General features: G+C 47.9%; 1 protein-coding gene across 1 annotated transcript in view; it reads right to left on the minus strand.

Moving 5' to 3' along the window:
• The window catches only part of LOC147705719 (sulfotransferase 1 family member D1-like), a 319,319-nt gene extending 298,332 nt beyond the window's left edge, over positions 1 to 20,987 (minus strand). The window contains exon 1 of the mRNA XM_086932152.1: positions 20,784 to 20,987. The gene's annotated coding sequence lies outside the window, so the exon portion shown is untranslated. The remainder of the gene's footprint in view (positions 1 to 20,783) is intronic.
• Positions 20,988 to 23,751: the final 2,764 nt, after the last annotated feature.

The following is a 23,751-nucleotide window of genomic DNA, read 5'->3' on the forward strand; positions in this document are numbered from 1 at the left end:
TGTATATATTAGTTATGTTTATATTGGAAATTAAATTTAAAAAACATTTTGATAGTTCGTTTTTTTATTGTTTTGTGTTACAGCGCTTTCCTTACTATTGTACTCACTGGAGTGGGAATAGTAATTTTTACCCCTACGCTATCCAACACTTTCCCCACTGTTGCACTCTCTGGAGTGGGAATAGTAATTTTCATCCCTACGCTATCCAACGCTTTCCCTACTGGTGCACTCACTGAAGTGGGAATAGTAATTTCTACCCCTACGCTATCCAACGCTTTCCCTACTGTTGCACCCTTTGGAGTGGGAATAGTAATTTTTACCCCTACGCTATCCAACGCTTTCTCTACTGTTGCACCCTCTGGAGTGGGAATAGTAATTTTTACCCATACGCTATACAGCGCTTTCCCTACTGTTGCACTGTCTGGAGTGGGAATAGTAATTTTTACCCCTACGCTATCCAACGCTTTCCCTACTGTTGCACTCTCTGGAGTGGGATTAGTAATTTTTACCCCTACACTATCCAATGCTTTCCCTACTGTTGCACCCTTTGGAGTGGGAATAGTAATTTCTATCCCTACGCTATCCAGCGCTTTCCCTACTGTTGCACCCTCTGGAGTGGGAATAGTAATTTTTACCCCTACGCTATCCAACGCTTTCCCTACTGTTGCACTCTTTGGAGTGGGAATAGTAATTTTTACCCCTTCGCTATCAAATGTTTTCACTACTAATGTTTGTATTTTGTTATTAAATGTATGTATTATTATTTTTTAATACTTTAATGTGTTAATTAAATATAGAATATTATTTTTTATTCAAAACGTTTTATATATGTGTTTTTTTTATTTTTATATAATTATTAAAGTTTATAAATTAAATGAAGATAATAAGAAAATGTAATTAAGAAAATATATGTGTACGTACACATTTATTGTGTTTATATTCATTAAATTAAGTTTATTTGTTATAATTAGTTAAAATATAAATGTAATTTAATTTATTTTGTTAATAATATTAATATTATTTAATTATTTAATTTAAGTTATATTATTTTTTAAAGTCGATATTTTTTACATCTATATTTTTTACATCTATATTTTTGAGTCTATATTTTTGCACTTACCTGTTTAAGTATAGGGATTCTATATTTTTGTTAACTATATTTTTGTTATCGATATTTAAACATGGAACCGCATAATACATGCTGCAGCCCCTGGTAGGCCTTGCATGCACCTATGCCCTGGGTACCTATGGTACACTATACAGGGGCTCACAGAGGTGACCCAATACCCAATCGGGTATGTACCTAAAGTACATGGTATCAATTTAAAAAAAGAACAGCTGGGCTGTGGGTCTGATTAGCAGGCCCACAGCCACATTAAAGTCGAAAAATCATAGAATCACAACAAAAAGTGGGGGTGACCATAGGAAACAGACCCTACTCTATTACACAACCCCCCCCCCACCCCCAAACATAGGAACCTTAAACTAACCTTGACCAGTTGAGTCTTCAAGTTCAAAGTGGAAATATCTGGAGAGTCCATCTGCATTGGCATGGTCAGTCGCAGGTCTATGTTCCACTGTAAAGTCAATCCACTATAAGGGAATGGACCACCTAAGCAGTTTGGGATTGTCACCCTTCATCTGAATTAGCCACAAGAGGGCTTATGGTCTGTCTGAATCCTGAAGTGAGTACCAAACAAGTATGGCTTCAGCTTCTTCAGTGCCCAAACCACAGCAAAGGCCTCCCTCTCAATAGCTGACCAACGTTTCTCTCTAGGGGTCAGCCTTCTGCTAATAAAAGCTACTGGCTGGTCTTGACCATCTTTATTCAGTTGTGAAAGAACAGCACCTACACCCAACTCAGAAGCATCTGTTTGAACAACGAATTCTTTGGAGTAGTCTGGACTTTGCAGCATAGGAGAGGTGCACATGGCCTGCTTCAGGTCATCAAATGCCTTTTGACAGCTTACTGTCCACTGAACTTTCTTTGGCATTTTCTTGGAAGTTAAGTCCTTAAGGGGTGTCACAATGGACCCAATACCTTGACAAATTTTCTGTAGTACCCAGTCAGGAACAAGAAAGCTCTGACCTGTGTCTGGGTGGTGGGAGCAGTCCAGCCCTTTATGGTCTGGATCTTGCTCTCCAATGGTTGAACCTGACCTCTACCTACAAGGTGGCCCAGGTATAAAACCTTGCTCTGCCCTATCTGGCACTTGGTAGCCTTGACAGTTAGGCCTGCCTTCTGCAGGGACTCTAAAACATTCTTCAAGTGGATCAGGTGATTTTCCTAAGTGGAGCTAAAGGCAGCAATATCATCTAGATAAGCTGCACAGTAGCTACCCAGACCTGAGAGGACTCGGTTCACGAACCATTGGAATGTGGCAGGTACATTTTTCAGACCAAGGGGCATTACCACAAATTGATAATGTCCTCCTGTGGTTGAAAATGCTGTTTTGGCTTTTGCATCACTAGCTAATCTGATCCTTTCAGTAGCCAGCTGCCAAGTCAAATGTACTCAAAAACTTGGCAGATGCCAATCTGTCAATCAGTACATCTGTCCTTGGTATTGGGTGGGCATCTGTCCTAGGGACAGCATTGAGGCCTCTGTAATCCACGCAAAACCTCATCTCCCTCCTACCATCTTGGGTGTGAGGTTTAGGCACCAGGACTACTGGACTGGCCCAAGGACTCTCTGAGGGCTCAATGACTCCCAACTCCAACATCTTTTGGACCTCTGTCCTGATACAGTCCCTGACATGATCAGGTTGCCTGTAAATCTTACTTTTAACAGGCAGACTGTCCCCAGTGTCCACTTCTTGAGTGCACCAGGTAGTCTGACTTGGAGTCAGAGAAAGCTTATGTCTGTAGGACTGTAGAACTTGTCTGCAGTCCTGCTGCTGTTGGTCAGTGAGGCTGCCTGCCAAGGCTACACCACCAACTGAACCATCATCAGGGTTCTGAGAAAGCAGGTCTGGGAGAGGGTCACTCGCTCCCTCTTATCCCTCATCTGTAGCCATGAGCAAGCCCATGTCTTCCCTGTCACCATTCAATCTGTTGACATGTAGAACCCTGTGGGGGCTCCTGGGAGTTCCCAGATCAACCACTTAGGTTACCTCTCCCTTTTGCTCAACAATAGTGCGGAGTCCAGACCATTTGTCTTAGAGAGCTGGTGGGGCCACTGGCTCCAACACCCACACTTTCTGTCCTGGCTGGTAAACAGTCAGCACATCCTTTTGGTCATGCCAGGCCTTTTGCAATTCCTGACTAGCCTCAAGGTTTTTAGATGCCTTTTTAATGTACTCAGCCATCCTGGAGCGGAGACCAAGTACGTAGTCCACAATGTCTTGCTTGGGAGGTTTGAGAGGTAACTCCCATCCCTCCTTCACCAGACAAAGGGGTCCTCTTACAGGATGCCCACACCGAAGTTCAAAAGGGCTGTAGCCAACCCCTTTCTGTGGGACCTCTCTGTAAGCAAACAAAAGGCAGGGCAGCAGGATGTCCCATCTTCGCCTAAGCTTTTCAGGTAAACCCTTGATCATGCCCTTTAAGGTCTGGTTGAATCTCTCCACCAGACCATTGCACTGTGGATGATAGGGTGTGGTAGTTGTAGTTCACTCCACACTCCTTCCACATAGCAGTCAAATATCCAGACCTAAAGTTTGCCTCTCTGTCTAAGTCAACCTCCTTCGGAAAACCCACTCTTGAGAAAACTACCAGGAGGGCTCTTGCCACAACAGGTGCTGTTGTTGTCCTTAGGGGAATAGCTTCTGGGTATCTGGTGGCATGATCCGCTAAAACCAGAATAAACCTGTGCCCATAGGCTGTTTGGGGATCCTTTGGTCCAACAATGTCAATCCCTACTCTTTCAAAGGGAACCCCCACCACAGGTAGTGGTATTAGGGGGGCGTTTGTGGTGCCACCTAATTTGCCACTGGCTTGGCAGGTGACACAGGAGCGACAAAAACCCTTTTTGTCTTCCAACATGTGGGACCAGTGAAAGTGAGGGACAAGCCTGTCCCAAGTCTTGTTCTGACAAAGATTTTCTGCAAAGGGAATATCATGGGCTAGTGTGAGAAGGAAGCCCCTGAATGCCAAATGTATTGCCAACCTCCTAGAAGTACCAGGCTTGGGGTCTCTAGCCTCTGAATACAAGAGCCCATCATCCCAATAGACTGTTTGGGTCCCACTAGCATTCCCAACAGCCTCAGCAGCAGCTTGTTGTCTGAGGGGTTCAAGAGAAGGGCAGTCAAACTACGCCTGCCTCAGATCTGCCCTGGAGGGTCCCCCTGTCCCAAGAAACTCAACCTGATCAGGCTCAAAGCTCTTCTAGGACAGTTTCCTCCTGGGCCTCACAATCAGCTTCCTGAGAAGGCTGATACTCTTCCTGGGGCAAGGGGGAAGGCACAGCCTTAACCCTACTGCTTCTCCTCCTGGTAGGCAACTGGTCCATTAGTTCAGGATACAGGACCTGTTCAGTGTTGCAATTTTTGACCTGTGACCTGGTCACAGCAAGGACATGTGCTGATATACCTAACATCTCTGCATGAGTCCCATACTCCACTTCAGACCAGACTGAAGAATCTAGGTCATTGCCAAGCAAACATTCTACATGGAGGTCTGAACTAACAACAACTCTTTTGAGGCCATTTACCCCTCCCCAGAGAAATTAACAATTGCCATACTATGGGTGGTAGTGACATTGCTTGCATTGGTGACTAGGTAATTGTCACCTAGTATGATCTGTCCAGGGTCCACAAAGCTGGGTGTCACCATTGTGACACTAGCAGATGTGTCCCTGTAGGCCTGAGCCACTTTGTTATTAATTAAAGGAGTCTGTCTGTACTTGCCCATGTTACTGGGGCTCACAGTAGAGGACATAGCCATGTCCACATCACAGACAAGAACAGCTTGAGTTGGTATTCTGACTAGGCCAGAATCCATCTCAGTTCCCAAGGTTAACCGTATTACACCCTTCTGTTGAGTACCACCACTATTAGCTGTACTAGGGGGAATAGTTACCTTAGGGGAAATGGTGGCTGGAGATGCCTCCTTTTTGGTGCATTCACTGGTCCAGGGAGTATTTACTTTACATACTTTGCACCATGGTTTCTTAGGACCTTCTTTCTTTTTTGCAGGTTGGGAACCCCCACCATTAGAAGCTTTTTGGGTACCTTGAGAAAACTTCTGGTCTTTTGCTTTCTCCCCACCCTTTTGGTCTTGCTTCTTCTGATCACCACCTTGGTTCTGTACCTTCTGCTTCACCCTGGTTCTGACCCATTTGTCTGCCTTCTATCCCAATTCTTGGGGAGAGGTCAGATCAGAGTCAACCAGGTGCTGATGCAATAACTGGTTTTGACAGTTGTTAAGAATTTGTTCTCTCATGATCAAATTATACAATCCTGTATAGTCATTAACCTTACTGCCCAGTTGCCAGCCTTTCAGAGCCTTAGTAGCACCATCTACAAAGTCAGCCCAGTCCTGAGTCTGTGTCTTCTGGGTATGTCTGAACAGCAACCTTTACTGCTCAGTGGTTAAGCCAAACCCACCTATCAGAGCACTCTTCAGGACATAGTAGTTATCAGCATCCTGTTCATTAACTGTCAAGAGCTTGTCTCTGCCTTTATCTGAAAAAGAGAGCCACAAGATTGCTGCCCACTGACTTTTGGGTACCTGCTGTACTTTGCAAGCCCTCTCCAAAGCAGTTATCCATTTGTGGATGTCATCCCCAACCTGGTAGGGAGGGACAATCTTGTTCAGGATTCTATGGTCATGAGACCTTTCCCTATCTCTAGGTACTGTGCTGCCACTAGTGGGCTCTAGCCCACACAATTTTCTCTCTCTCTCAAGAGCCAGGGTCTCTTTTGCAAGGGCAACTTCTTGCCTCTTGATTCTAAGCTTCAATTTCCTCATCTTAGCCTTATGCTCTCTTCTCTGAGGGGAAGCCATTCTCCCTAGAGCTGAGGCATGGGACCCTACTGAGTGATCAGAGTGGTTGGACTCACTAGAGAGTGACCTTCCTCTTTTGTGCTAAGGGTTAGGCCTACTTGGGGGCCTGGATTGGATTCTTCCTCCTCCAGACCCAAGGATTCCTAGGTTAACCTGGTTCAGTTCCCTGACTTCTACCTGGTTAGCAACCACATCATCATCAGAATTCTCTGGGTTCTCACCAGTGGGATCTTCTGTTGAGGGATGGCCCCCTCTTTACTACCTGTATGATCTGGGATGGATGCCTTTTCTACATCATACTCCACTAAAATATCTACCAGGTGGTTAAAGGTTGGACTCTGTCCTTGTCTCAGCCTTCTGGCTGTACACAGGCTTCTCAATTCATGAAAAGTGAATGTGTCATATTTAAAAGGTGCCCTGTGAGGGTCTGCTTCTGGCAGAGGCTCACTAAGCCCTGCATCCAAAGACATTTTCTAGTGAGGTGTGGTGTGTGCACCTACCTACACTAAATGTTTTCCTACTAGAACCTCTCTAGGAGTTGTAGTCACGGTGTGCTAGGCCCTTACCACCTACAGCTGCTAAGATCAGTAGAACTTATATATTTTAAGAACTTGATTTATATGTACCTACAGGTACCTTAATGTGATCTTTCAGATGATATCTTAAGATTATATGGTAAAACAACAGAAAGCTCTTATCCCACCCGTTGCACACCAATGTGAGAAGTTAGCCTGGCATATGATGTCCACTGTTCTAGTGGGCACCTTGCAACAGTCTAATCGACCCTTATTGATGCTGGTTGTAAAGTCAACCTTATAGACAAGCTATCCTAGTGGTAGCATGGACCAGCAGTCATAGGCTAAGACTTCAGAGAGCATGTGAACCAAGCTGTTTTACCAATCATAATCCCTTGAATACCAAATAAGAGGACACCATACAAGGCATATATCAAATATATATGTATTTATTCTAAACACAACCCCTCTGCACTCTTTATGAGGTCAGAGGTCAAAGTACATCACAAGTTACTCAATGAGCATACGTTAAGTTGCACAAATACAGTTATGCCCTAGGGGCCTCACAAACCATATACTAAAGAAGTGGTATAAGAACCACGTGAGAGTTAGACAGCAGGCCTAGGGCATGTAGAATCGCTGGGACTACACTAAACAACCAAGGGTTAGGAAGTAGGAGGCCCACAGGAGATGCGTGCAGTGTCTAAACATAGTCGCAAGTTACCATTGACTTATAATGGGAAACAAAGACGTAACAAAGTTACTGTTTAAGGACACTTCCAGATGGACTACGATAAAACCCCCTTAGACTAGGACACTTCAAGAGTCAAGACCCACGGGAGCACCGGAGTACTCGTGTTACCTCACCCAGGGAAGCCGGGTGCATAGGTGCCTTTTGGTGTCGGGTTTCGTCGTCGTTTTCTATGGAGATCTGCAAAGAAGTGCTGCAGGCAACCAGAGGAAAAGTATCCGGGTGGATCCAAGGGTGGATCGTGATGTGAAGAACCTGAATGCAGAGGGGACAGAGTCTGGGTCACTAGCCAGTGACCAGGAAGGAACCAGGCAATGTCGCGTGCTTGAAGGTGAGAAGGTGAGCTTGTCTCTTCAGCCACGAGTTCCAGGTTTGACGCGGCTCCGCTAACCAGCAGAGCCACGTCGGGGGCAGCAAGGCAGAAACTCTTCCTCATAATCGATGCATACTGACTTGATTGGTCCACAATGTTAGGAGGCTCATGAGGTACATCGTACAATGAGAATGAGTTCGCTAATCGCAGAAACCTCCTTTAATGAAGTGAATTAGGTACAATATAGCCTTAATTTATAATTTTCACGTTTCTTTAGAATACAGATTTTTTGTAGTATATGTGAGTAACGTGGGGATTTTTGCACCCCGTCCTGAAGAAGGAGTTTTCACTCCAAAACACGTTGACGCACACATGAGGCGATGTACATTGTAGTACATAAGAACATCACAACACACCATTGTAACAGTGCCAGCCCGGGGGCCCATTAAAAGTTTTTTTGAGTATACCCCACGAGCCAGGTACTTCTTAACCATCACTACTAACACTTCGAACCCCACCACTCACTGATCATTACAACCTCACACACACCACACATAGTCTGTGTATAAATGCTCCCACGTAGGCGTAGGTAGTTACAGCTCTGCATCCCGTAGAGGGGTGCAAAGACCCCGATGATGAAGCATGATATCAAGGGTCCTTTTGGTATGTGAGGGGTATTTTAAAACACTTTGTGCTCCCCACCATTGTAGGGCCACACCCACCCTCCAGTGGATTCAATTGTTTTTGAAATTCTGACCTGGGAGAACGAATCCACATCTTCTCTCTCTCTCCCTTATTGTTATTTCTATACCAAGTGAGAGTTAGTCAGCAGGCCTAGGGCCTGTAGAATCACTGGGGCTACACTAAACAACCAAGTGTTAGGAAGTAGGAGGCCCACGGGAGACGAGTGCAGTGTCTAAACACAGTTGTGAGTTACCATTGACCTATAATGGGAAACGAAGAAGTTACAAAGTTAATGTTTAAGGACACTTCCGGATGGACCACGATAAAACCCCTTTAGACTAGGATACTTCGAGAGTCAAGACCCACGGGAGCACCGGAGTACTCGTGTTACCTCACCCAGGGAAGCCGGGTGCATAGGTGCCTTTTGGTGTCGGGTTTTGTCGTCGTTTTCTATGGAGATCTGCAAAGAAGTGCTGCATGCGACCAGAGGAAAAGTGTCCGGGTGGATCAAAGGGTGGATCGGTGATGTGAAAACCTGAAAGCAGAGGGGACAGAGTCTGGGTCACTAGCCAGTGACCAGGAAGGAACCAGGCGATGTCGCGTGCTTGAAGGTGAAGAAGGTGAGCTTGTCTCTTAAGCCACGAGGTACACGAGGCATCGACGACAACCAGACGCTGGATTCGAGCTGGCCCACAATGGATCTAGTTGACTATGGAGTTGGTATCCAGATTGGACGAAACAAACCTTGGCAACCGCAACCCACACAGGATGTCGAGATTGACTCTATTGCAGACCAGCAAGGTCTGGGGTGCTTCTCCTTTGAAGGGAAACTGGAGCAAGCCTAGAGCAACCAGGAAAGCAGTTTAGTTCAAAAGAAAAGTCTTCAGGGGGCTCACTAGCCAATGGGAAAGGAACCGGGAAGACGCGTTAAACTTAATTGCAAGAGAGGGCCCCACGCAGCACTTGTGGAGTGTGGAGGGCTGAGCTTCAGTACAAATGGCGCTCATGTCTGGGGCTTCTCGTACTCAAATGCACAACTGCGAAGGTACCTCGGTAGTTGAGCAGGTAGCAAAATTCAAGATGTCCAGGGTGTCCGGTCTCAGAATAGAATGTCGAAGGTCCAAGAGTTCTGTATCAAAGTTTCTTTCCAGGATAATCTAAAGTCCTGGGAACACAGCTCCTATACTTATACTAAGGATGGGAGTAGGATTACCTGCCTAGGTCCATCCTATGGGTGGACATGAGAAGGGGGTGGCTACACCCCTTTCCCTTTGTCCAGTTTTGCACCAGAGCTGCGGCTGGAGTGCCCCAGCAACTGGTTTGAACCGGGCTATGCATGGAGCACCTTGTGTGCCTCAGACAGTGTCTAGATGCATTCACTGAATGCAGCCCTCCCTGCCCAAATACACAAAACCCCTGTCTGGGGAGGTGCTGGCACCTCCCTGGACAGGAAACCTATTGCCAATGCCACCCTTGCTAGAGTTTCCCCAAGCACCAGGTGGTCAGACTCGTGTCAGTGGCAGCAGCATCCATTTTGTGATGCTGAAGCTCTGTATAACTTGAACAGGGTAAAGCAGTAACATACATGTCTTTTCCCTCTAGAAGGGTGGAATGCTACCCCCGCCGCCAGAATTGGCAGGGGGGGGTAGTATTCCAAAGTGTTTGACACCTTACACGACATGTTTTGATAAAGCCAAACCAAAGTTAGCATTAACTGCGAGGATTATAATGCACTTAAGAGTATATGGTATGGCTATATCATAGAACAGCTATAAGGAGATGGTTCCGAAAGCTGCTGAGGGGCTCAGCTCATGCTAGGGCACCCTCTCACATAAAACCAAGCACTCTGCCTCCTGGATTGTTGAGGCCTACCATAGGAGTGGCTTATAGGTGTTTATGTGTCGATATGTAAAGGTAGATATAGGTATACCATATCTAAATAAGGGGTGATTACTCCACCTTACCCAAGCTGAGTGATCAGCCTGTGGTGTGAGTTTGGAGGGCCAGCCAGGGGTGGCATAATACATGCTGCAGCCCCTGGTAGGCCTTGGATGCACCTATGCCCTGGGTACCTATGGTACACTATACAAGGGCTCACACAGGTGACCCAATACCCAATATGGTATGTACCTAAAGTACATGGTATCAATTTAGAGAGAGAACAGCTGAGCTGTGGGTCTGATTAGCAGGCCCACAGACACATTAAAGTCGAAAAACCAGGGAATCACAGCAAAAAGTGGGGGTGACCATAGGAAGCAGACCCTACTCTCCTACAACAAAAATAAAAGCCAAGAGGGGGTGAGAGTATTCTTCCTAAAGGAGAACAAGGAGGCACAGTGAAACCCAGGTAAAAGGAGGCAGAGTTGCCTGCAGGTAGCCAAAACGCAATGCTAATCAAAACGTGGGTGTTCTTCCAACAGGCCCAGTAGGGAGGCAGGGATACAGATAACCATGAGCCCCGATGACAGGGCACACGTCCTCCAAGCCCATCACACAACACATGAGACGGTACCAGCCCACCCGCGAGGACAGAGAGGGGTCCCTCACCTATCAACAAGGGCAGGAGCATGTTTTGCCTGGGGCAGCATAACAGGTACAGTATTCAACACCACCACAAAAACAAGTTCTGTGCAGTTCTATGAGCACTTCATGAGCGTGTTTATGGCATGTCACCTGTGTAAAATTCTTATGCACCTATTTATGATGTTTTTGGTACTTTCCAGCTCAGTCAGAAATAGTAGCAGTTTGCAGGCCGGAGCCTCCGAAGTAGAAATAGTACTGCAAATATGGGGGTTGTGAACATGTTACCTTTTTTGGAGAACTATCGAATAAGGGTGTGCGCAGCTTTTTTTTAGGACTTTTCTACACCTTGAGTAGTTTCCTCAAAGACTAGCTTTCAATGGCGCAGAAGGCGCAGTGCACATGGCCCGAAGGTCTGATGGGGACAAAGTCAATCAATCAATCAAAAACATTTATATAGCACACTACTCACCCGGAGGGTCTCAAGGAGCTTGGGGAGGGGGGGTCCGCTACTGCTCGAACAGCCAGGTCTTGAGCAGCTTCCTGCAGGCGAGATGGTCTTGGGTCAGGCGGAGGTGGGTCGGGAGGGAGTTCCAAGTCTTTGCGGCCTGGTAGGAGAAGGATCTTCCTCCCATGGTGGTTCTTCGGATGCGTGGAACGGCGGCGAGGGCGTGGCTGGTCGATCGAAGCTGGCGTGCGGGAGTGTAGAAGTTGAGGCGGCTGTTGAGGTATCTTGGGCCTTGGTTGTGTAGGGCTTTGTGTGCGTGGTTGAGGAGACGGAAGGTGATTCTCTTGTTGACCGGGAGCCAGTGCAGGTCTCTCAGGTGTCCGGAGATGTGGCTGTGTCAGGGTATGTCGAGGATGAGTCTCGCTGAGGGGTTCTGGATCCGCTGGAGTCTCTTCTGGAGTTTGGCAGTGGTTCCGGAGTAGGGGGCGTGGCCGTAGTCCAGTCGGCTGGTGACGAGGGCCTGGGTGACCGTCTTCCTGGTCTCGGTGGGGATCCACCGGAAGATCTTACGTAGCATGCGCAGGATATTGAAGCAAGACGAGGAGACGGCGTTGACTTGTCTGGTCATGGAGAGGGAGGAGTCCAGGATGAAGCCCAGGTTGCATGCGTGGTCTGTCAGTTTGGGTGCGGTGCCCAGGGCGAGGGGCCACCAGGAGTCGTCCCAGGCGGAGGGTGAGGAGCCCAGGATGAGAACTTCCGTCTTGTCTGAGTTCAGCTTCAGGCGGCTGGTCATCATCCACTCGGCAACGTCTGTCATCCCTTCGTGTAGGTTGGCTCTGGCGGTGGCGAGGTCGTTGGTGAGGGAGAGGATCAGCTGGGTGTCGTCAGCGTAGGAGAGGATGTTGAGGTTGTGTTGGCGTGAGATGGCCGCCAGGGGGCTCATGTAGACGTTGAAGAGGGTGGGGCTGAGCGAGGAGCCCTGAGGAACGCCGCAGATGACTTCGGTGGCCTCTGATCTGAACGGAGGTAGGCAGACTCTCTGTGTCCTTCCAGCGAGGAAGGAGATGATCCACTCCAGTGCCTTCTCCTGGATTCCGACGTTGCTGAGGCGCTGCACTAGGGTGCTGTGGCAGACAGTGTCGAATGCAGCGGAGAGGTCTAGGAGGATAAGGGACGCTGTTTCTCCGTTGTCGAGCAGGGCTCGGATGTCAACGGTGGCTGCGATGAGGGCGGTCTCTGTGCTGTGGTTGGCCCGGAAGCCAGACTGTGAGAGGTCGAGGGATCCATTAGTCTCGAGGAAGGCGGCCAGCTGCTTGTTGACGGTCTTCTCGATGACTTTGGCTGGGAACGGGAGGAGCGAGATAGGACGGTAGTTTTTGAGTTCGGTGGGGTCCGCTGCTAGTTTCTTCAGTAGAGCGCTGAGTTCGGTATGCTTCCAGCTCTCCGGGAAGGTGGCGGTGTTGAAGGAGGTATTGATGATGTCCCGCAGATGGGGTGCGATGACAGTGACGGCCTTGTTGAAGACGTGGTGAGGGCAGGGGTCGGTAGGAGATCCGGAGTGGATGGAGTTCATCGTGCGGATGGTGTCTTCGGTGCTGATCGGGGTCCAGGCGCGGAGGGTGGTGGTGGGGGGCGTTGGTGCGGTCGTGGGGAGCGTTGGTTGTGTGCTGAAGCTGTTGTGTATGTCAGCGATCTTGTTGTGGAAGTAGGAGGCGAGGGAGTTGCAGAGGTCTTGAGATGGGGTGATGTTGTTGTTTCCGGCGTTGGGGTTGGAGAGCTCTTTCACGATGTTGAAGAGTTCCTTGCTGTTGTGTGCGTTGTTGTCCAGTCGTTCCTTGAATGCGGTTTTCTTGGTGGCGTGGATCAGTTGATGGTGTTTTCAGGTGGCGAGCTTGAGGGTGGTCATGTGGTCTGGTGTTGGGTCTCTTCACCAGGTTCTCTCGAGGGCTCGGCAGTTCTTCTTGGAGCTCTTGAGTTCGTCGGTGAACCAAGGTGCTTTCTTACTGCCGGGTCTGTTAGGCGGGGTCCTCAGTGGGGCGAGGTTGTCTGTGCAGTTGTTGATCCACTTTGTGAGGTTGTCGGCGGCCTGGCTGGGGTTTGCTGAGCTGGTGGGAGGGTGCTGGCACAGGGATGCGGCGAGCTGGTCGGCTGTGATCTTGTTCCACCTTCTTCGTGCAACCTGTTGCTGGTGGTGGTGGATCGTGGTTCTTCTGAAGCTGAAGTGGATGCAGCTGTGGTCCGTCCAGTGGAGTCCGGTGGCATGGCTGAAGACGATGTCCTTGCTGGATGAGAAGAAGGGGTTGAGTGTGTGTCCGGCGTAGTGGGTGGGTGTGGTCACCAGCTGCTTGAGACCGAGGTTGGCGAGGTTGTCCAGCAGGGTGGTGGTATTGCGGTCGTTGTTGTTCTCCAGGTGGAAGTTGAGGTCCCCGAGGAGGATGTAGTCAGCGGAGGGGAGGGCTTGCGGGCTGATGAAGTCGGCAATGTCTTTGCTGAATTGTGCGCGTGGTCCCGGGGGTCTGTAGATGAGGGTGTCTCTGAGGGTGGTCTTGGGGTCGGTGTGGATCTGGAAGTGCAGGTGTTCGGCGGTTGTCAGGGTGTCGTCTGTGTTGATCGTGATGCGGATGGTGTTCCTGTGGATGATGGAGATGCCTCCTCCCGTCTGGTTGGCGCGGTACCTCCGGGTGATCTTGTAGCCCTCCGGGATGGCGATGGCGATGTTGGCCGCTGAGGAGGCGTTCATCCAGGTTTCCATGAGGAAGGCGACGTCTGGAGATGTGGTGTCGAGGAGGTTCCAGAGTTCGACGGCGTGTCTGTTGACGGAGCGGGTGTTGAGCAGGATGCACTTGAGGTGGTTGCTGCTGGTGCTCGGCTTGGCGGTGCGGGTGCAGTGCAGGTCCGGTTGCAGGTGAACTTGCAGGAGTGGCAGCTGAAGGGTCGTGGGTGCGTCTCGGGGTGGCTCTGTAGCATCCCAGGATTCGGCCGGTGTTGAGTGCGTTGAGTTCGGTGGAGTTGTAGGTCCGGCAGGGGGACTGGTGTCTGCGGGGGCCACGGGTCCTGGCGCTGGGCGCAGTCCAGGCGCAGACGGGCGTAGACGGGCTTACCTTTGGCGCTCAATCGGTGCTCCCGCTGCGCGCGTCCGCTGCGCGGTCGCTCTGGGGGCATCAGTTCGATTTTCGCCAATATCATCTAAAACTTGTGAAGCCCTACATTTTGCAATCAAGCCAACTCCTTCATACAACCTTCAAGGAGTACTCATATATAGACCTCCAGGAGCACGGGCAGAATTCCTAGCCTCCCTGCTCTCCTGGATGGAACCTCTAGCAATCAAAGATACCTTTATGGTACTGGGGGATTTGAATTTCCATCTGGAAAAAACTGATGATTTTGACACCTCCTCATTGGTGGCTGATCTTGCTACCATGGGTTTAATCCAGTTGGTGACGGCACCTACACACGAGGCCGGTCACACCCTAGATGGGATCTTCACGAATATAAATGATATAACCATAAAAGAAATATTACCCCTAATCTGGACTGACCATTTTGCTATCGTGAGTAGCTTTAGCATAAGCCAGGCCACTAAAGTTAATCAGAACATCCTACCATCAGAACCATTTAGAGTTTGGAAGGATGTGGATACAAAGATGTTGAGAACATCGCTAGCCAATACCTGGCCATCCATTTCTGAGGATTCCAATGTAGCCGTGCAGCAATTCTCAGATTGGTTAACTTTGGCAGTAGAGACATCTGTGCCACTAAAAACTATATCTAAAAACCGGAGGACGCCTTCAGCACCTTGGTTTTCGGAATCTTTGAGAAAACAGAAGCAGATCTGTAGGAGTGTTGAGAGGAAATGGCGAGAAAACTATGACAGTGAATCTAGAACACTATATAAATAGACATTGGCATTATACAAAAAAATGATCTTGGAGGCCAAAAAAACCTTTTATGAGGAACAAATTAATGGCGCCAAAAATTCTAGCAGACAATTGTATGAGGTCGTGAAGTCATTAACTGGAAATCAGCCTGATTTGGCCCCCCCTTCCTCACAGACTTTCTGTGACGCCTTAGCAAATTTTTTCTATTCCAAAGTGAACGATATCTATGCTGAGTTTTCCATGATCAATTCATCAAGTAATTCGGTACCTATGACAACTAATAAACAAATTACATGCTCACTTACCCAATTTAAAGAGGCAACAGAGGATCTAATAACAGACATTATCAAATCGATTAAGTCAGGCTCCGCCCTTGACTCTTGTCCACCCAAGATTTTTCCTCCAGTGATGGACCTGATTGGTGCGTTTGTAAAGCAAATTTGTAACACCATGTTCACCTTAGGTGTTTTTCCAGACAAGCTGAAGAGTACACTATTAAAACCACTACTGAAGAAACCAGGCCTAGATAAAGAGTTATTAAAAAACTACAGGCCTATTGCAAGTTTACCCTTTGTAGCAAAAGTGGTGGAAAAAGTTATGAACGCCCAGCTTTCGGAATATATTGATCAAAACGACTTGCTGGATGAGTCGCAGTTTGGCTTTCGGAAGCTGCATGGAACCGAAACTGCGCTCATCAAGGTCGCTGATGATATCAGGGCCATTAAAGATCAGGGTGGCACGGCGGTTCTGATCATGCTGGATCTATCGGCGGCCTTCGACACGGTCAATCACTCTATTTTGATTGACCGTGTCGAAGAGCTGGGCGTCCAGGCCATGGCCAGAGCCTTGCTCGCTTCCTTCCTGTCAGGAAGAACCCAAGCAGTAACCTTGGGGCCTTTTCGATCAACGGACCTGGCTCTCCCATGTGGAGTGAATAAGATTGGGTAGATGTACAGCTTGTATTTGTTGAAAAGGTGAACACACTGTGTTGAGTAATGTTAATTTAGGTTTACTGGTGCTTCGCAAGGTGACTCCGAGGGCCCAACGGCGTCTTACAATGTAAATGAGAAGTGAGGCTAGAGGGTCTCTAGTCTCATCCCTTAGCAGGCACACATATTGTTGTCTTTATGAGGAAAAAAGACTTCCATTCAATAAGCTTGATTTACATCTTGTTGTATTTCATGTAAATTATATTTTCAATTTCTTCAATTTTTCAAAGTTCATTTATACATTTTCAAGATCGTTGTGGACAATTTCTAGTTCAGGCAATGTCTATATCATACATCCAATGCATTTCGGGCATTTCTCTATGCCCTTCATCAGGGATTTGACACTGGACACAGTATTGGATTTACCAAAGGTGTTCCATCTATGGCAGCAGGTCTTAACCTAGGGTCGGTGATACCTAATCAAGGGGTCTCTGCGACGCTTGATGTTCAATTTTAAAATCCTGTTCCAAGATACAGAACAGGATTTTAAGATTGAACATCAAGCGTCGCAGAGACCCCTTGATTAGGTATCACCGACCCTAGGTTAAGACCTGCTGCCATAGATGGAACACCTTTGGTAAATCCAATACTGTGTCCAGTGTCAAATCCCTGATGAAGGGCATAGAGAAATGCCCGAAATGCATTGGATGTATGATATAGACATTGCCTGAACTAGAAATTGTCCACAACGATCTTGAAAATGTATAAATGAACTTTGAAAAATTGAAGAAATTGAAAATATAATTTACATGAAATACAACAAGATGTAAATCAAGCTTATTGAATGGAAGTCTTTTTTCCTCATAAAGACAACAATATGTGTGCCTGCTAAGGGATGAGACTAGAGACCCTCTAGCCTCACTTCTCATCTCCCATGTGGAGTGCCACAAGGCTCATCCCTAAGTCCGACCCTTTTCAATATTTATGTGGCGGACTTAGCTAAGGTCATCAATACCGACCGGATGAGCCTTACCACCTATGCGGATGATACACAGCTGGTCCTAGCCATCAATAACGACGGCGAAGAGGTGGCAGCCAGGTTTCAGGAAGGCATGCTGGCCATCAAGGAGTGGATGGCTTGTAACTGCCTAAGGTTGAATTCAGAGAAAACAGAGGTGATCACTTTTGGAAAACTTTTTCCAATCTGGTCCTCAATATGGTGGCCTCCGTTGCTAGGGGCACTGCCATCCCCGGTGCAGAAAGTTAGAAATCTAGGTGTGATTTTTGATGAGAGACTCAATTTTGTCGAACATGCTAATCAAGTAGCCTCCACAGCTTTTTTTAAACTTAAACTCCTTAGAAAAATCATCCCATTTCTTTCAGACAAATGAGGAAAAACAGTGGTGAGCTCATTAGTATTGTCCGCCTTAGATTACTGCAATGGCCTGTTCTTGAATGCTCAAGCCCGGGTTGTGACTAAACTGCAAATGGTCCAGAATGCGGCTGCTAGGCTGCTGTCTGGCACCCCTAAATTTCAACCAATTAAACAAGCTATCAGGAGCTATCACTGGCTGACGGTGACGAACAGAATCAAGTTCAAAACTTTGTGTATTACCTTCAAAGCCACCCGTCAGCTAGGGCCAAAGTTCCTGAAGGAGAAGCTTATACTCCACCGCCCCACCCGACAACTAAGGTCATTAAATGCTCTCCGCTTAACTGTGCCTAGAACAAATACAGTCACTTGGGGAGACAGATCTTTCACCATAGCTGCAGCCAGACTTTGGAATACACTTCCACTGGAAATTAGATCCTCCCCCACACTGCTACAATTTAGAAAACGGTTGAAGACGTGGCTGTTCAACCAATAAGCCCTTCACCTTTCTGCACCACTAAATGCATACTGAGTCCCCAGGCCATAATGAGTCTCAGCGCCAAGACGCCCATGGGCATACGCCGCGCTTTATACATTTTAAAAATAAATAAATAAATAAATAAATCATAAGTGAGGAGCCGGGAGGGCGGGTCAGCTGGGTGGCGGGAGCGGGGCGGCCAATGGGCAGGAGGGGGGCGGAGACACCGGGGGGCAGTGGCGGGAAGGAGGACCGAGGGCGGCTCAGCGGCAGCTGGGTCGTCCGGCGGCTGGAAGGAAGCTCACAGGAAGGGGTACAGAAGGCAAACGGGGAGAGGGGAAAACAAAGTTAAATACACAAGGCGAGAGGCAAAAGGGAAAATAAGGCACAATACAGACGGCGAAATGCAGAGGGGGAGAGGGGAAAAACAAAAGTTAAGTACACAAGGCGAGAGGGGAAACAATGGCACAATACAGACGGCGGAATGCAGAGGCAAAAGGAAGGCAGCAGCAGGAAGTGCACAGCAGTCAGCAGGGCAGAGTGCTGGCAAACAGCGGGCAGGAGCAGCGGTGTGGGGGCGACCTCGCCTGGAGCAGACTCAGCGGTCGCTCCCTACCCCTGCGTTCGGTCCCCTTAAGTGAGGAGCCAGGAGGGCGGGTCAGCTGGGTGGCGGGAACTGGGCGGCCAATGGGCAGGAGGGGGGCGGAGAAGCCGGGGGGCAGTGGCGGGAAGGAGGACCGAGGGCGGCTCAGCGGCGGCTGGGTCGTCCGGCGGCTGGAAGGAAGCTCACAGAAGGGGTACAGAAGGCAAACGGGGAGAGGGGAAAACAAAGTTAAATACACAAGGCAATAGGCAAAAGGGAAAATAAGGCACAATACAGACGGCGGAATGCAGAGGGGGAGAGGGGAAAAACAAAAGTTAAGTACACAAGGTGAGAGGGGAAACAAAGGCACAATACAGACGGCGGAATGCGGAGGCAAAAGGAAGGCAGCAGCAGGAAGTGCACAGCAGTCAGCAGGGCAGAGTGCTGGCAAACAGCGGGCAGGAGCAGTGGTGTGGGGGCGACTTCGCCTGGAGCAGGCTCAGCGGTCGCTACTTGGCGCTGTAGGTAGTCCAGGCTTGTTTCAGGACGCAAATTAGTTTACCAGTTCACTCAGTGTAAAAATGTATATTGCATAAAGAGACTGTTTTTACTCTGATCAAACCCATAATTTTGTAAAATATAAACAGGATTATTTCCCGCAAATGTACTTTCTGTGGAGCTCTTCTCTACGCAATGGTATAATATTGGACAGGGGAATTGTTTTTGCTGCGTTTATCTTGCGCAGCCCTATTTTGTTCGTTATAAAAGTGGGAAATGCATAATCCATTTTCACATAGGTGCGGGGAAGCAAAACACTTTGCAAACTTTGTGAAGATTTCCGTAGACCTTTACCAAGGTTGAAAAAACGTATTTACAATTTTGTATGTGGCTCCTATCGAGGAACATTGTACTCTGTCCCGAGTTCTGCCCGTGGCATCCAGAAGCATTTGTTCCAGTTCCCTTTTTTTGTGGCAGATTTATATAGTGCGAACTCGACCCGAAGGTGTTAGAGCGCTTTACATGAGCACCGGTTACTTTACAGAAGGACACTTTCATTGTTTTGGGGTAAACACGGGGAGATTAAGTGATTTGCCCAGAAGCACAGGGTGTGGGCGTTACCCCGAGGCTCGCACCTTGGTTTCCCAGCTCCAAGGTCGGCAATCTAGCCATGGACAGCTTCCTCTTGCCCTTGGGGAACGTTTACTGACCTCTCCCTCCTCCTGAGGTAAGCCGTTCTAATGCAGCTGGAGATGCATCCCCTAGAAGCTCAGGCTAGAGACCACCCAAGACTCAGTGCCCTCAAGGAAGAGGTTTTCAAGTTCGTCTGAGAGCTCATTTCAAAATCTCTTCGGCAGTGCGGGCATTGGAGCTCTAGTCCCACAAAGGCAAGGAGCCCACGAGGTAACACGAAGCGATGGGGCCCACCAGCAGCCTGTGAAGAGGACCGCTTTGTCTCGCATATCTCACAGACATTCATTGGCCTTGAGCTAAATGTGGCCCCCATGAAAGGTTGGGGCCCTTTCTGCACCGCAGGGGCTGCACGGAGTTCCCTTACGCCCCAGAAAGAGTCCATGTTGCTGCACCTTACGCTCTCCTGTCTGCTGACTTGGCTCTTACGTCAATATGTTCTATACTCTGTCGTATTATTCTTAAAAAGAACCCCGTGAAGCTCTTCTGCTGTCAATGCGGCCCTTGCGAACCTCCTTCTCAATCTCTTCTCGCCACTTCTTTCCACAACACACGCATCAAGAATGGGACGCCACCATGGCAGGTATGGATTTAAAGTGGCAAGTAGAAAAAAGACCCCAGCTCATTTATAGTGTGCGGACCGCTAACTTTAATTTTTCTTCGACGCATGTCCTTGAAAATATGATATCGTTGTCACCACTAGTAAACTTCACCCCCTTTCACAATTAATCCTCGGCCTTTGTGCTTTTTGGCCAGTTCCAAGGACACCCTTCTCTGCAAGCACGCTAGCATGTAGCGGACTCTTCCAAATGCAGTTACAAGCCTCATCTGGACTAGCCCATTCCTCTGTCCTTAAATTCCTGTTTTGGTGATAGTCCTTTCAATAATCACGTATTCATATTTTTCCAAGCCCCACGCTCTTTATCATCCAAAAACAGGACTGCAGGTGTTTCAAAAAGCACTGTGCCCTATAACCAATCCTGTCAGTATTCACTGGTGCTGTTGTGCAGCCAGAATGAGAATGTCGATTCTAAGAGGGTTTTAAGGATATTATTACAAAAAGCTGGTGAGGCAGAATAGGAAGTAAGCATAGCCAGGATACTCAATCGCTACCTCCCCTCCTCTAAGAGCATTTGCTGAGCTCACACACAGGTGGTGCAGAAGGTGACCGGACTTACCTCCGTAGTTGAGATTTAGGTCGCTTTTACTCTGATATCAGAGCTGCTGCTCCATAAGCGTGGGGCTGAGTGGGACAGGAAGGAGAGAGTTAGGTCTGGGTTCCCACAGAGCCTTCTCCACAATGTGGGAGTGAGTACTCGACAAGCGGCAAGGGAGTGCCTAGAAATTGGACGGATGCCTGTGATCAGCTAGAACAGGAGAGATTGATCCGCGCTATCGCGAGTGAGGTCATTGGCTCCTTTATCACCACCGGGGAGGGAATGCTTGTGTATACACTCGTGCTGTGCCAAGGAGCAAACGTTGTAACACAATCACCTCATGTGAACCGAGGGAACCAGAATAATGTGAGACATGGTGAAAAGTCTGCTTTAATTAGAGTGATTTGTGTTAACAATATTCATTCCATGGTACTTACTTGTGGTGTAATCTAATCTGTTAGGACAACAGATTAAACCGTAAACTAATACACTGAAACTGCCGACAACCCATTCACACTTAACACCAATCACACAGAAAACTACAGCCCAACACTCCTTAAATTCAATAACCACACTTAACAATTTGGTGTTCATCTCAATTGTCAAATGTATTTTTATTGCGTAGTGAAGTAAAACGTTTGCAAAATAATACACACAAATATAAAAATTAAAATGTAAGATCATGCCATATGAGACAAAATTCACATTCGTGCCCATTTTAGTTAAAACAAACACTGTTCATTCTAATATGGTGCCGTGGTACGAAAGTGCCAAAACATGGTTCAATAAAATGCACCTTTCAGTTAAAGTCCACCGTTTTTTAAATAAGATTCCAAAGTGCTAAACATCGGATAATGGACCGTGTAAGTGACCAGTCTTAATGGGCCTAACGAGCAGCTCCTCGTGTTGCTTGAAAGTCTCTTCAAAGCAGTGGTAAAAAATGCAATGGTCTGGATTATGAGGCAAATATAAAGCCTATTATAGCACTCACTGACAGCTTGTCTGCAGCTGCACACCCCGAGGTGATTAATAAAAAGGGGGCGTAGCAGAAACCTACGCTCAACAAGTAGTGCAGGGCAGATGCAATTTGCATGAAGTAAGGATTCTCGTTCTTGAGGGCACCATCTGCATATTTTGTCAGAAGGCTTGTTCAGCCATATAGCTTTATCGTCTAGCATAGAGAAACCGCCCAATCGTTGGATCATTTACTGAGTTTATAAACAAAATTGAATAACAACAGTCGTCATCATCATCATCATCATCATCAGCAGCATCATCTTTATGTGATTTTACATGTAAAATCATAAAAGTCAAGTCAATAAAAATAACATACGATTTTTCACTACCAAACTCGTTCTTAACCCCTTGGCAGCGGGGGTAATTCCCCCGTGATGCGGGGGGGAGGGGCCGCGAGCTGTGCCACGGTGCTCATGACAAGTCTAGCTCGCCATGCTGCCCAGTGGAGCTGGGCTCATGACGAACTGGACTCGTCATGACTCCGCCCATTCCAATAGAACGCCCACACAGGCGTGGAATTCTATGTCAGGACAGGAGGCTCCGATTATGCTTTTCTCATTTCTTTATAATGAAATGCTCAGCAGCCAATTAGTTACAAAAAACTACATTACCCATGAACACCAGGGCATAACCATAGAGTATACAGTATAAAAGGTCACAATGTTAGTCCTTCTTCCTCTTTCTTTGCTGCTCCGCAGCCAGTTAAGTGCTTCTTACCTTATTACTGATATATGCATGTTTTCAAATGTTGGTTTATTTCTGAGCATTGTACTGCCTGGCATTGTATTACGTGCTTTGTGCCTAGCGCTTTCATTGCGATGTCTTTCATGTCTTGTTAGCGCGCTCCGGCTCCGGCTGTTGATTTGTGCCGCCGCTGCTTGTTTCGATATCTTTCGTCCGTTTTCGGACTGCGGGAGCGCGTGTTCGCCTCCTTCTTGACCGGGCGCTAGCTGCCCGTGTTTTGTATTTGTGGAGCGGGAGCAGAGGTTGACGGCTTGCGCAGGGAGCGCGAGCGCTCCCGAGTCGTTTCATTCTTCTGCAGGCAGCCGTGTTGCGCATGCGCACTTGCAATTTCCGGCGTCTGAGTTCAAACGCTGGTTAAGTGATTGTCGTCCCTGACGTCGATGCCCACCGCCTGTCAGACGAATTAACCCTGTAAGACGCCTTGGTTCTAGGAGAGCTGGGGCAGTAATTTGAAGCATAGGCATTGCCTAGAGTGTGTTTCCTTTGCTACAGCAGACCTTTCTCCCTCCCCGTTCTATTACTATTTGGTCAGGTTTGTTCCTGCACTGCTGGCTTGCTGTGGGGTTCCTCACACTCCTCCTGCATAGTGCCCTTGGCATTTTTGACACCGCTAGTCATCTTGTGGGCATTACTGTACACCTAGTGTACCATGGAAGATTCTTATTATGATGATGAAGATGACTATTATTATGAAGAAGGAGACTCTGGTTCTCTTGAACATGATTTAGTTGAGGAATTGGACAAGGGTGTCCAACAGTCAGTAAATAAAGCGCTGGTGCGTGTCATTAATCCTCAGAAGCACCATTTGAACAAATATGCCCAACAACAGGGTTGGCTACCTGCTTCAAAAAAGTCCTCAAAATCTCCTGTTAATCCCCACAGGTCGGACTTTCAGAAATTGGCTAAGACTTTAGCAGCGGAGTCTTCAAAACCTTCAGTAAGTTTCTCCTCTTCTCATCCTATCACGGATTCTGATGATGCTCACACATCTGCTTCTTCAGATCATGAGGGTCCATCCCCTAGGAAGAGACTGTGCAAAGAGTATTTTGTGGACGCTCCAGAGCATCCCCCTGTTCTGAACTTTGAACCTGCGGATATAGTTCACCCGCACTCTTCATCTTGGTTGCCTTCACCTGCAGTAGCTGCGTATGTCCAGGCGTCAGCCGTTTGATAAAGATGTTCATGCCAGGCTGCGCTCTGAATGTCCGAGACCTGACCTTGCAGACCA

Source organism: Lissotriton vulgaris, chromosome 7 (assembly GCF_964263255.1).
Source record: "Lissotriton vulgaris chromosome 7, aLisVul1.2, whole genome shotgun sequence".
NCBI classification, from domain to species: Eukaryota; Metazoa; Chordata; class Amphibia; order Caudata; family Salamandridae; genus Lissotriton; species Lissotriton vulgaris.